This window comes from Colletes latitarsis, chromosome 12 (genome assembly GCF_051014445.1).
Source record: "Colletes latitarsis isolate SP2378_abdomen chromosome 12, iyColLati1, whole genome shotgun sequence".
In the NCBI taxonomy this organism is placed as follows: Eukaryota; Metazoa; Arthropoda; class Insecta; order Hymenoptera; family Colletidae; genus Colletes; species Colletes latitarsis.
Window position 1 is genome coordinate 22,759,653 of NC_135145.1, and position 12,434 is coordinate 22,772,086.

A 12,434-nucleotide genomic window follows, 5' to 3' on the forward strand; every position below is an offset into this window, starting at 1 on the left:
CTGAGCAATTCCAGCGTCCGATCTGGGGTACCGATATCCCTCGCCACCGGAAACTGGGTTATTTTGAACCAACGACCGTGTTTCGTCAACTTTCTGCGTTTACGTTGCTCCGAGCAAATACAAAACGAAGCGTTCCAAATACGTGTTTGCGACAAACACAAATAAAAGATACAAGAGCCCGAGTAAAGTGTTTCGAAGCAAGTGGTTACTCGAGGTTTGTGTCTGGATAAAAATTCTATCTCCGAGCTACAACACAACGAATATTATAATGAAAAGAGTTTGCGGCGATACTCGAGGGACGTCCGTCGTTTAATAACGTTCGAAACAAAGATGTACTTCCGGGAGCATTCGATCGATCTATCGGGCAAGTCTCTCTTCGAGAAAATTGAGGTTTGCACGGTGGTAACCACTGGTTCCAGGGTTGCAACACCTCCCTTGGGGTATTTGAGAACTTTAGAGGCAGCTACATTATTATGGAGGCGGAGAGAGCGAGCGCCTCGCAACCCGGAATAAGTATCGACAGTAATAATACTGCTAAGCAAAATGGTTCGACCCCGCGCCTAAGAGAAACCATTCGTAAAAGTTACGGAAAATCGCTCCAAGAATAAAAGAATACAGATAAAACGGATAAGCAGAAATGGAAACAGCGATGAAAAATTTTGAAAACGCGAATCTACATGGAGATCCTCGCAAGGAGAAAGAACACAATTGCTTTCAAAATAATTTTGCGCGTCGACCGAATAGAAAATCCTACAACTAGTATCGATAATAAATTTCTAAAGTCGCGCGATCAACTATTTAACACTAAACGAGGTTCTTCAGCCCTGGATAACTAACAAATATTGAAAACTGAACTCGATAGCACGGAGATAAAGCATAGTTCGCCTTCCTAGGACATTACGAGGATTTACTGCCTTTTCGAGGGCTTTTGGAACCGAAAGAATAACTATATATCTTAAGCGTAATTACGTTCCATCCCCCGGCGGTATTCAAAATTCAATCAACCGGTACAATTCTTTGGTGATTTAACGTTCGATGCTGCCGAAAGTAGAATATCCGTCTCTATTTCAATCGAACAGACTTTTCGCTGGTATCGAAGCGTATGAATTGACGGTAACTCCTTCGTGCTAGTTCGATTGCTGGCGGTCAAAGTCCGCCCGGGATACGTTTAAGCTCGAGCAATTTCTTCGACGAGCGAAACTTGCACAGCTTCCCGACCGCTGACAGACGTACAACAGGTAAATTCGCACGGTTCGAACACCGATGCCGCTTGTCGTCGAATTAGCCGACGCTGAATCTAATTTCCAGCATTTTCGTCGCTGGAATTTCCGTGAGGCGCGTTCCGCCCTCGTGATCCTTCATTGTGTCGCGAACAATGAATTTGCTTGTGTGTACCGCTGCTCTTGCGGTAAGTTAACGTTAGTTGAATTAGAGCAATTTTAACGGCGTGACGTAGAGTCATATGCATACGCGTGGGCGTAAGATTCAAACGCATAGGACACGATTGAAATGTTCAATGAGCCTCTAGCGTTGCATCCTAGAGTCGGTGCAGGGACGATCGTAATATAAATAAATTGTATCATGCATCGGCCGGCCGACCGGTCGGTTGGTTGGTTTACATAACAGAGCGCGGAATATACACGCCTGTTTCCACGGCTATTTCAATCGGTGCCGCTCAAAACGCATGAATCCGGGATTTCCCGGTCGAATATCGCTCTCTATTATCGAGCTCGGTCCGTTGATTTCGATAAAATCAAATCTAGCAATAGAAGCTTGCGCCGCGTGTGGATCCATTACCCTCTGGTGTGTGCGATAGTTTACATCGCGCATAAATTATGTCGCGTCATTCTACTTAACCAACTCGCAGTATTAAACGCACCGTCGTCGTCCGCGTGCCTGTGTCGGCAACAATCGATGAAAGCTTTTAGGGAAATTGAAATGTCTTTTCATTAAACTCGTTCGCTTTGCCGGGACCGGGAGATCTTTAATCCATCTTGGAAATGCAACGTGTCGAAAAAGTCAGCGCTGGTCTCGGAATTACGACCGGCGAATATTTTTCGGCCCATATTCGCGGTCTGTAGACGATGAGACTAGAATTCTTTCCGTGATAATAATCACTGGCCGTCGAAAAGATCCGCTAAAAGAGAAAATTCAAAAGTATTTCCTCGTATTAAAATATGTTTCTTCTATTAGTCTGCAAAGGTATCTTGTAAGTTTGACAACCACCAAGCGGTCGAAAGCGTTGGAGAATTAGATCGCGGAATCGACCGATCTCCAAGATCTTGCAAAGCGACGAAAGGTGAAACAACGCGGGAAGATGGGCAAAATTTCGGCAGAAAAGCAATTTGATTCGCACAATATCCAGCCGGCACACTCGCTGGTGGTCCGTGCAATCGTGTCCGGATAGTAGGTACATCGTTTTGGCGTGTTGGCTGGAGCTCGCGAAATATATTGCACTTTCGGGACGAGGTCAGCTGCGACTGTAATTTTGGTACAACATTTATCTCGCGGTAACACCGCGGCTGAGATCTTTATTGAGTCGGATCCAAATATATCGAGTTTAAACGGTCGCGCGTACAAAAGCAGCCCGTTTGTACACAAACCGTGAGCCTGTTCGATCTTGTGTCCAACCGTGGAATAATTGGAATTGTTCTACACAATGCTCGATTGATCCGGCTTCGGAAAAAAACATCTCTCCCGGTCTCTTTCCCTTTTTATCCGCGACAAACGCGTCCAGCCAGCTCTAGAGTCTTTCACGGACCGCCCTGATAACAGTTTATTAATGCGACGCGATACTGTTTATGCGCCGTTGTAATGCGACTGGAAAATAAATACACTCTACGTTCGAGATTTATTTTTGGATTTTAAATTACATAAATTTCGATATACCCTTCAGAAATCTGCGTGATCGTTAATTATTCCATACCGATATGCACCGCACCGTTACGTAGCAAATTTATTCCCCGATAAAATCGACTTGTTTGCCGGATCATTTGAGTTATTAAAACGTACATTGTGTGGAATTTTATCGTAAGTGAACAACAACGTCGTTACTCTTTCATTATTAACGGAAAGTTATAAATATATCACTCTATATCGGTCGTCGAAATAAAAAATAGTTTCCGAATAGTGGAATCGTTCGGAGCTCGAACAAAGATATTTGCAAAAAGGTGCCACGCAAAGTTCCACTTTTGAAAGAACGTTGCCGGGGGGATGCGATCGATTCGCCGGATTTTAAGATCGCTGCACAATGAGAAACACGACGCCAGAGAACTAGGACACTTTTAATCGGTACCTAGGAATCTAGGAAACTGCTTCTCCGTATTACGGCTTGTAAGCTCCATTGTCTTTCAAAGACATTTTCGTCCAGCCCGCGTGCGTCACCGAAACCCGCCAAGGTTATTTCTTCTTGAACGTGCAAGCCAGCGCATTGCATTTTTATGCGCGTTAAGATGAGAAGGTACATTTATCTAGGTCCCGGATATTGCTAGTAACTGTTAGGCAACTGCTTGCGCGGCCAATAGTAACGCGATTTAATGGTAAACGTTTCGTGGGAGCAAAGTTACCATCGTGTGTCTGATACAGATGGCCAACGATGGGTTACGGTTGCGTTTCACGGACAAATGGATTCCGGTATATTGGGAATCGTAGGCCAAACGGCTCTCCAGCTCGCATTCCTGCGACTCGACATGATGGTTGGACAATCTCGCAGCTATCATTTAAATAAAAATGAATTTCCACTGTTGAACACGCTCTATGGGAAGCATTCTCTCGTCCCTTTTCTCCATCTTTACCACCGTCTACCCTTATCGTTATAACGCGTCATTTCTACGTGACGTTAGTTTCACCTTTTTACTTAGTAGTCACAGATAACAACGCTTTCGAGGATTTTCGCGTTCATCCGATTCAAGACCAGTGCGTTCGAGAGGGAATTTATGGCTCGGAATGGTAGCCATGAGCGTTACCGTTCTCACGTTATGTTCCCATAAACTTGTTAAAGAACAGAGTGAAAGTCTCGTTTGCGTCGTCGCGGATTTTCAACGAGAGATCTCTACGCAGCGTTCTGGCCTCGCTTTTTAAATCACAGTCAACGAAGGAATCTAGGGCTCGCAAAGGAATGAAATATCTCGAGCCCTAAACTCGCGAAAGACATTTCGAAAAACATTGACGAGTATTTCGATTTCCGGCGGTAAATGCGCGGTCTTGCCGGTGATCGCTAAACGCCAGAATGCTGCAAGAAATCAATGGTTCCTCCGTCGATGTAAGGTCCATTTGTAATCTCAGAGACGTTCCCGGAAAATCCTAAAATTTCTTCGCCGCGACGACGACGACGATGACACACGATTCGGCCCCGTTCCCATTCGTCTTCATGATTTCGCAAAGCCAGTAGTTCATTGGCCGTTTGTGCTTGCTCGGCTTCCTCCGATTTCCCATTATTCTTCGTTTATGGAAATAACATCGGCGCGCGGGACCGCCTAATGACATCCGATTCCGTCCAGGCGCACGCGAAATAAACTTTCCCATCGGCTGACGATTTTCACTTGCACCCTAATTAAATCGGAGACGCCAAACCAAACGTTCGGGACCAGGATTAGGCAACAGCTAGATATCCGTCGGGAAGATCCATCAAAGCAACGGTAAAGGGAACACAGAGCGACACAGTACAGCCATTAAATCGCTGTTTATGGTGTCGTTAACGTAATGATCGTCTCTGTCGTACATTCCAAGAGCCAATTGCCGTGTCTACGGAAACGTACAACGTGCTCGAACGTTCGCAGCACTCCCTCACGATTAACAGTCGAGGGAAAAATTAGCTATCGTCGGCCGTTTTAGCGCCGATGCAATGGCCAACTTCCGTCTCATCGATAGACGCTATAAATTCGGGCAATAGAAAACGCGGCCATAACTCGAACCGAAACGACTCCGTCGACGGACGATTTTTTTCTTCGAATCGCATGTAAGAAAACTAGGAGAGAATCTATGTGTGTACGCGTGCACGGAGAAAAGGATTCCGAATCTTTTTCAAGCCGAAAGCTGTATCGACCAACAGCGCGTCCGGGCGTGATCTATCGCTTTCCATACAAAAGATCTTTCGACTCTTTGTTCGCGCTACCTCGCGTCCAAAAACGACACTTTTATTCGGCGATTCTCTAATTTACGACACCTATAAAATACCGCTCGAAATCCGAATCGCAAACATCGTATCGCGTCTCCAAATCATTCCGCGATATTATATTCGTAACAGCATAGTTTCGCGACACGAAAGCGCTTAGGTTCGTCATCTCGAAAGAGGAACGACGCGCGTACCCGTGAATCTGCAGTCGAGCAAAATCTCCGTTTAATTAAAACACAAAATGATTCATTTCGTCGGCGACGATTACAGCGATCGTCGCGAACGATTCCTGCCGGTAGCATCGAATAATTGCGATCGACGTAAAAATTATTTCGCAAATTGGACATCGGCCGATCGAGCGCGATCCATGGAAGCTGTTAATCACAGAGACTCGAACCCTCCGCGATCGTCCTTTCCCCGCCCCTCATTTCTCTATCATTTAGTCCTCCCCCGCAGCTTGAAATTTCTGCTCGTTAAACGACGCGCGATTCTCGGAACGTTCCCATTCGACCTGCCGCCGATAGAAACGAACAACGCTGTTCGGCGACCGACTTTTTTACGTTAATGCATTCGCATGCGAAAATAGGAGAGAGCGCTTCGCGGAACAACGAAGAAAGTACTTTGTTCTCGCGTTAAATGTGCCGTTGTCTCGCGCATCGCGGAAACCATTTCCCCCGTATTTCAATATCGCTGCCCGCGCGATCATATTTTTAATAACCTTTAGCGCGATTCCGCCGAGAACGGGTTCCCCACCACGCTAATTACGTTCTATTATAGTTGTAAGAGTTTAAAAAGTTCCGCGTGGAAACACGTTTGTTCAGAATCGCGGAAAACGTACAGGTATCCGGGGAATGCAATTGCGGTGCCGTCGATTTTTCCCCCCCAGCCTCTTTCAACGTCGCGTGACGCGGTTGGCGTGCGCGCGTTTGTTGACAGTTCAAAGGCCAACGCACGCGGTTAGATCCGATGCTCTCCGGCTTCGATTCTATTGATTCCACGTCGACGTAAACTCGCTTTGAAATCGACAATGAAATCCGTTCGTCGACTGGAATGGCCGCGTTTCACGAAATCGTCGCTTACGCGTTTTGATTCTCCTGCTTGCCTGGCAGCTCTGTTTTTTAAACCCCCTGCCACTCGATGCTCTTTCAACGATCCTCCTAATGATCTTCCCCCTTTGCGACCAACGCTTTTTGCCCCGCCTTCTCCGTCATCGACGATGCAACAGCGATGTCGGATCGCTGCAGTAAATGAAAAGAAACGGTGGCATCGAAACGAGAGGTAATTTCACGTACGACGCGTACCCGGCGACAAAACATCGTAAAATTTCTTTGTTGAAATCACGGCATCCGTCCAACTTTGTTCCCGGTTTCTCCGGCGATCAGCGATTTTTCGTTTCTCGCGAGCGGTACGACTCGACGAAGAAGGAAACGGAAAAAACCACGCGGCGAGCCGAGCATCGAACCGTTACGATTCCCCGAGTTTGGATCGCGTCCAAGGATGGACCAGGTTCGCGGCGCATAACTTGCACGCTTTCGCAACAAGCAAACCGACGCCGAGACCGCACGGATCCGCCAAACCGTTTCATTGTTCGCCGCCGTGGGCTTAATCGCGCAGTCGAGCATCAAAAATACTGGCCAACGGAACGATACGCTATCGGGGAGGCTGTAATTCGCGAGAGTGTACCGATCAAACGGTAAGCATTATTATAGTTACATACAGAGAATGAAAGAAAAGGAGCTGCCTCGGTTATTTCGTCCCTCGGTCCTGTTTAATAAAACATTCTTCATTTCGGAGTCGAGATCCCCGAGCGTCGTCGAGGTTCGAGGCAAAAGGCAAATAAAGGAAAATTAAAAGAAGAAACGATATAAAGGGACAGGGATTTATTTAAGAATTCCGTCGGCCGAAAGATTAAAAGCAACCACCCTCGATTCCGCTGCATCAATCTCGACGCGTCGACGAGCCCGAATCTCGTTCCTACTAGCCGCGAGACGCAATTATAATTACGAGCAGCCGAACCGACACTACGTGGCCGGGGAAAAAAGGAGCAAGTAGATAAAACCCGTTTCAGGTCGGACGCTCCCGAAGCCTCGATCAAAGGACAGGAAAGACGTTCGCTCTTTCATCAAACACAGGGCAACTTTCCAATTACGCCTCTGTGTTCTCGAGTCGATGGCGAACCGGGTGGCTTTCGATCCGCGAATTCCGCCAAACGGACAACGCGCAGACGAGCCTATCCAAACGCGTCCACCGTTAATAAAAATTTAATATCGATCGAGCTTCTTAAATCTAACTTTGAACAATTAGATACTAAATTCCTTAATTACACGGCGACCCTTCAACGTAGTAGAAAATTAAAAATAATAGACGCTAAGTAGTATTAACGACGGATGGTCGGACGAAGTCGTAGGAAGTACGATTAAGTAAAGTTCGAAATATGAAAAGATTCTACGTGTAATAACAAGTCTGAAGGAAAGAATAATATATTTTCGTTCGAGGCTTTGCTCTCGAGATAATTAAGTTTGAACATTTCTCGGATACCAGTCGCGAATTCAGCAGGATATGTCCGACCAGTATCCGACTCTTACTACTTGGATCGAGTGCATTCTTCAAAGTCGATGTTCTTGTAAACGGAGCCTCGAACGAACGAATATTATTCTTTCTTTTCGACTTATTTTCACGCGTAGAATCATACTGTGTCGTATAAATCCATCTTGAAACGGTTTCAAAATTTCTATCCAGAATCACGGAATATTAAGCGGTTGTCTTTGGGCAGCGACAAAGCGTCGTCTATTTCATGGAAATTGTCAACCATCGGAGGTACACAGCGTCGCTGACAGCGGATATCGAAACGCCCAAACCTACAAAGATTATTCAACGCTGGAATTAATATCTAATTATGTATATGACGGGCGGAAGCTGTCAGTAACAGTATTTGAACGTCCACTATGCACACACTGTGCTCGACCGGACCAGTTCTCGTCGTTAACAGTGAGCAGGAACCGTCGTAAGCCGACTGTCAATGGTCCGCGGCCTGGACACCCGGTATCTCATTTCCATTCGAAATGAAGCTCAACAGCCGAGAGTGGCCGCGCTTCCTCGAGATTCCCGATACGCTGCTTGCGCGTGGCATTCGTGAACCCGCGAAACTCGATGCAGCTTCCTGCATACGAAGCTTATTATGCAATTCAATACAGATCGCATTGTGCGGCCATCTGTCCCACCTATCGATTCGATCGACAATTAGACCGCCGATTGCCGTGTTCCTTTTTCTCGAAAATATTTCCAACTAATAACGTCGGCTATATGGAATTTCATCCACGAACGGTAACTACAAAATCGGAGCATCTCTTTTTTTTGGTTACCGTCCAAGGTACGATAGAAATAAATTGAAACGAGCGACGGACAATTTTTTTTCAATACTTTTAACTAGACTAACGAGCGTAATTTGCAACGAGCGGCTCGTTCTCCTCGATAAAATATAGAATTTGCGTCCGTAAACCGCGACGCGGTCTCGGATTCAGCAGTTTTCGAATACACCGTTGAAAATGTTCAATGCGGTGAAACGATTTATCACCCTGCACAATGAATTCGTACACAACATTGAAATTGTAACCGTACACGCGCGCGTATCATCATCAATCCACGCTCGTCCAATTATTTCGTTTTCATTGTGCAAATTCATGATTTATGGGACGACATTTTGATCGGTCTCACGCTCGACACCCCCGAGCAAAAACTGTCGTTCTCGAAAATCGGGAAACTGTTTAAACGATCCTGCATAAATCGACGGTAGAGGATCGGAAGCAGCCGATTTGCGATCGAAGAAGAATACGATCCCAATTTCGAATTATCGACGCGAGGGAAGAGAAGCGTTCTCGAAGAACGTCGTTAGCGACGTGATTCGCGTGTGAAAACGACCGACGACACGACGATCGACGCGTATCGACGTCGACGTGCACGATTCACGGGAGCGTGAGTTACCGGGAACGATTATAGTCGACGCTCGTCGAGATATCTCAATGTGTCGCTAGGCTACGTGACTCAACTTACATTAGTCTTATCGAGACGAGGTTGTACCGTCGCGAGGTCGAACTTGCCAGACCTAAATCGCGTCGGAGCAACTGCAGATCAGGAGTTGACGCGCGCTCGAGTTTGAAATCGGCTTGCATTAATATAACGAAGATAATACGCCCCCGCAGAGCTCGGGCTTCGTCCCCGAGAGTTCGCGGAAAATCGTGAGTTCACGCTCCAACAGAGTTATCGAATCCCGTCGCTCGCCGGAAATGATATACGCGGCCGAATAGACGAACCCTGTCGCGGAGATACGAATATATTGAAATAATTCAGACGTTAAATATTCCGCTCGCGACAGAACCCCTTCGCTGCTCCCCGAGATTCCTCTTCCACGACTGATCCTATCGGATGCTCTACTCTACCGAGAAACTGGCAAACCTTATGCTAGAAACCGCTAAAAAAGATTCATCGACTAGAAATCGCACCGTACTGACCGCGATTCTGTGATAAAATAAAGTTCCAAGACTTGCAACGTGCGTGAATGAAATTATACGTGTTAAACGCGGCGTGTAAAACTAGCTTTCTTATGCAACGATCGCCAGAAATGGATTATAACAGCGTCGATTCATCACCGATTAGCACGCAGACTGTTACACCGATTTACTTATAATCCGGTTAAATGGCAGCGGCTCGATTTAATCGAATTAGAGTGGATTGATTTATTTTTATCGTCAATTACCACCACAGCGTGCAATTTCCACTACACGGTTGTGTATTTACCTGGACGTTATACAAGTTCGTCCGACGCAGAGAATGAACGAGCACGGTCGATGCAGTTTCCACATAAATTCTTCTATCCAGGAAATTGCTGTTTTTCCTCTGGTCCTACCTTCATCTTCCTGTCGTCCGTCGAACACAGATATGCTAATAGTTCGCTGGTCGCTTTCATCGGTCTGAAAGTAAATCTCATTGAACCGTATGCCTGAATGAAAATTCAGAGCGCCGGGGATTAAAGAGCGAGGCATTACCGTTCGGCTCAGAAATAAATAACGCCAAGTGAACATCGACAATGGACTTTCGACTTGGTTGTAGGTTAGCCGTGTCAACGGGATATCGAATATTTAAATGACCGTTTCAAGACAACCCGAATGCAGATACTTTGGCATTCGTTGTCTGCGATAAACAGAACGTATAAACATCCCCTTATCAACAGGTCAACCCAACTTTCGCGACACTAAACTCTTTCTATGCTCTTTCTATACGTCAGCATGACGCAACAACGTCATTTTAGCTGGGCAAACAGCTGGAAACGTAACGGCGCGGCGGGTAAACATTTTAAAAATGTACGCAGCTAACGCAAGCCAGAGGAGCCAGAGACTAGGCGAGTCTCGTTAAACATTTCGAGAACCGGGTCGTGTCGTTTCTCGGATTTAAACCTACAACGTGGTCGCGTCTCGTCAGTTTCTTAGAGTTTCGAGTCGACGGAATTTCTATCGCACGAGTCTCGAACCGAATGAAATTCAACCGGCTTTGTCAGGAAATTAAAGCCAAGTTCTCCGCGAGACATTAACGCGAAGCGAAGGAACGTACCGGTCGCGTGACGGTGTCGGAAAACGAGTAGTCGAGCTCCTTTTGTTAACGCCTGAGCCGATAATACCTCGCGACAAACGTGAAAAGCTAAGCACCGTTCAGCCCGGAGGAAATTCGACCTTCTGATCCGTTTCCGGGACGGTCAATATTTGCACTCGACTATTCCTAGAACGAAACTCCCCTCCCGAATTATTATCAGCACCCGAAGGAAATGAGAATTTGCGCCACGACGACGATATCTCGTTCATTTGGACGACTAACCCCGAGAAACGACCCCTTTCGATCGTTATAATACGACTAATGAAGTTCGAGGGTTAACTATTGGAAACTACGATCGATAGCTGCAACTTCGATTCCTGTGACGAGGATACGGACGATCCACCAAGGAGCCCGCGAGCGATACGTAATCTGCCCAACTATTGCACGGATTTCAACCAGAGGATCAAGTTGAATCTTGCTTACCAGAACAACTATAACGAACTCCGGTAATTAGAGCCTCTTCGTTACCTGAAAAAATCAGTAAAAATTAAAAAGAAACAGTGAAACACGCGCCGCGTTTCGAAAACCCCTTACCTTATAGACGCAGGATATATAGCATGGACGGGGGTGGGTTTCCATCGCGTGAAACGAACCTGGCAATCCCCATTCTCCGACAGACCCTAGCCGAGCACGAATGCAGTTTTTTTCTTTGTTTGCCCGGCAACCGAAACATCGCGCGAAATCACTCTCGTCGCGGCGTACAAAACATTCCCCAAGATTGTTTACGAGCAAGCCCGCCGGGCATTTTTAATTTCTCACCGTCTGCCATTAGATTTCGCATCTGTCTCTCTAATCTACCCTCTGACGTTCAACCCTTCTCGTTCGCATCGCCACCGTCTTTGTTCTTTCCCATCAACGTCGATACGTTTTTCATTCCTCGACGTTCCGTTGCCATTTACAGCATCAAACGAAAACTAAGGTACGAATAAACGTACGTGGACGATATTTGGAGCGACTCGATGGCGAATGAGCAAGTTTTAAATAAAAAAAAAGAGAGGCACACTGAAAGAAAGAGAAAGAGAGTTCAACGACGGACATAATCCCAAAGACGCGCGTCGAGAACGGGCGGAAAGAGGCCGCGTTGAGAAAGAAAAGTCTCAGCGCGGTTAAGGAGCAAAGTTTCCCAGGCCTTAGAGTACTCGAGGGTGTACTGACCGAGGAGTAAAAGCGGTGACGGAAACTGTAAAATGAAGGTCTAAGTAGCGGAGAAGCTTAAACCGCCACATGTGCGGGTATTCCGAGAACCATGTGGCCAGGAGGAGCTGGCAGAGTAATCCGGACTACCATTTGCAGCCACGAAAACTAAGTACGCGGAGCGAATTATTATCAGACCGCGGAACGAGCTTCGAGGCACCTCCGAGTCGAGCTATCAGCCTTCTCTTTACCTCGACTCCAAAGTTCGCGGACCGGTTCCCACGAATTCAACTGATTCGTCGCGCTTTTTCGACTCGATTCCCATCAAAGACCGAGCTGAATCCACCCTCGCGTTCTACTTCAATTAAATTCCCGCGCGAGCGTTTCACGATCGTTCAAAATTCGATCGAAAAACGCTATCGTTTCGTTCGTTGCACGGAACGGTTTGAAACATCCGCTAGGAACTTACGACTCATTGAAAATCCAAAGAACGTACATACACGCGACAGAAATTATAGCGAAAAGCAATACGCGCTATTTCACT

General features: G+C 46.5%; 1 protein-coding gene across 2 annotated transcripts in view; it reads right to left on the minus strand.

The window, feature by feature from the left end:
• LOC143349051 (uncharacterized) overlaps positions 1 to 12,434 on the minus strand; it is a 165,214-nt gene that overhangs the window by 145,762 nt on the left and 7,018 nt on the right. Inside the window, exon 1 of one of the 2 annotated variants that reach the window (XM_076779920.1) lies at positions 9,908 to 10,306. The exons of the other annotated variant lie outside the window; for it this stretch is intronic. The gene's annotated coding sequence lies outside the window, so the exon portion shown is untranslated. Of the gene's footprint in view, positions 1 to 9,907; positions 10,307 to 12,434 lie in introns of those variants that run through there. 2 annotated transcript variants of the gene reach the window in all.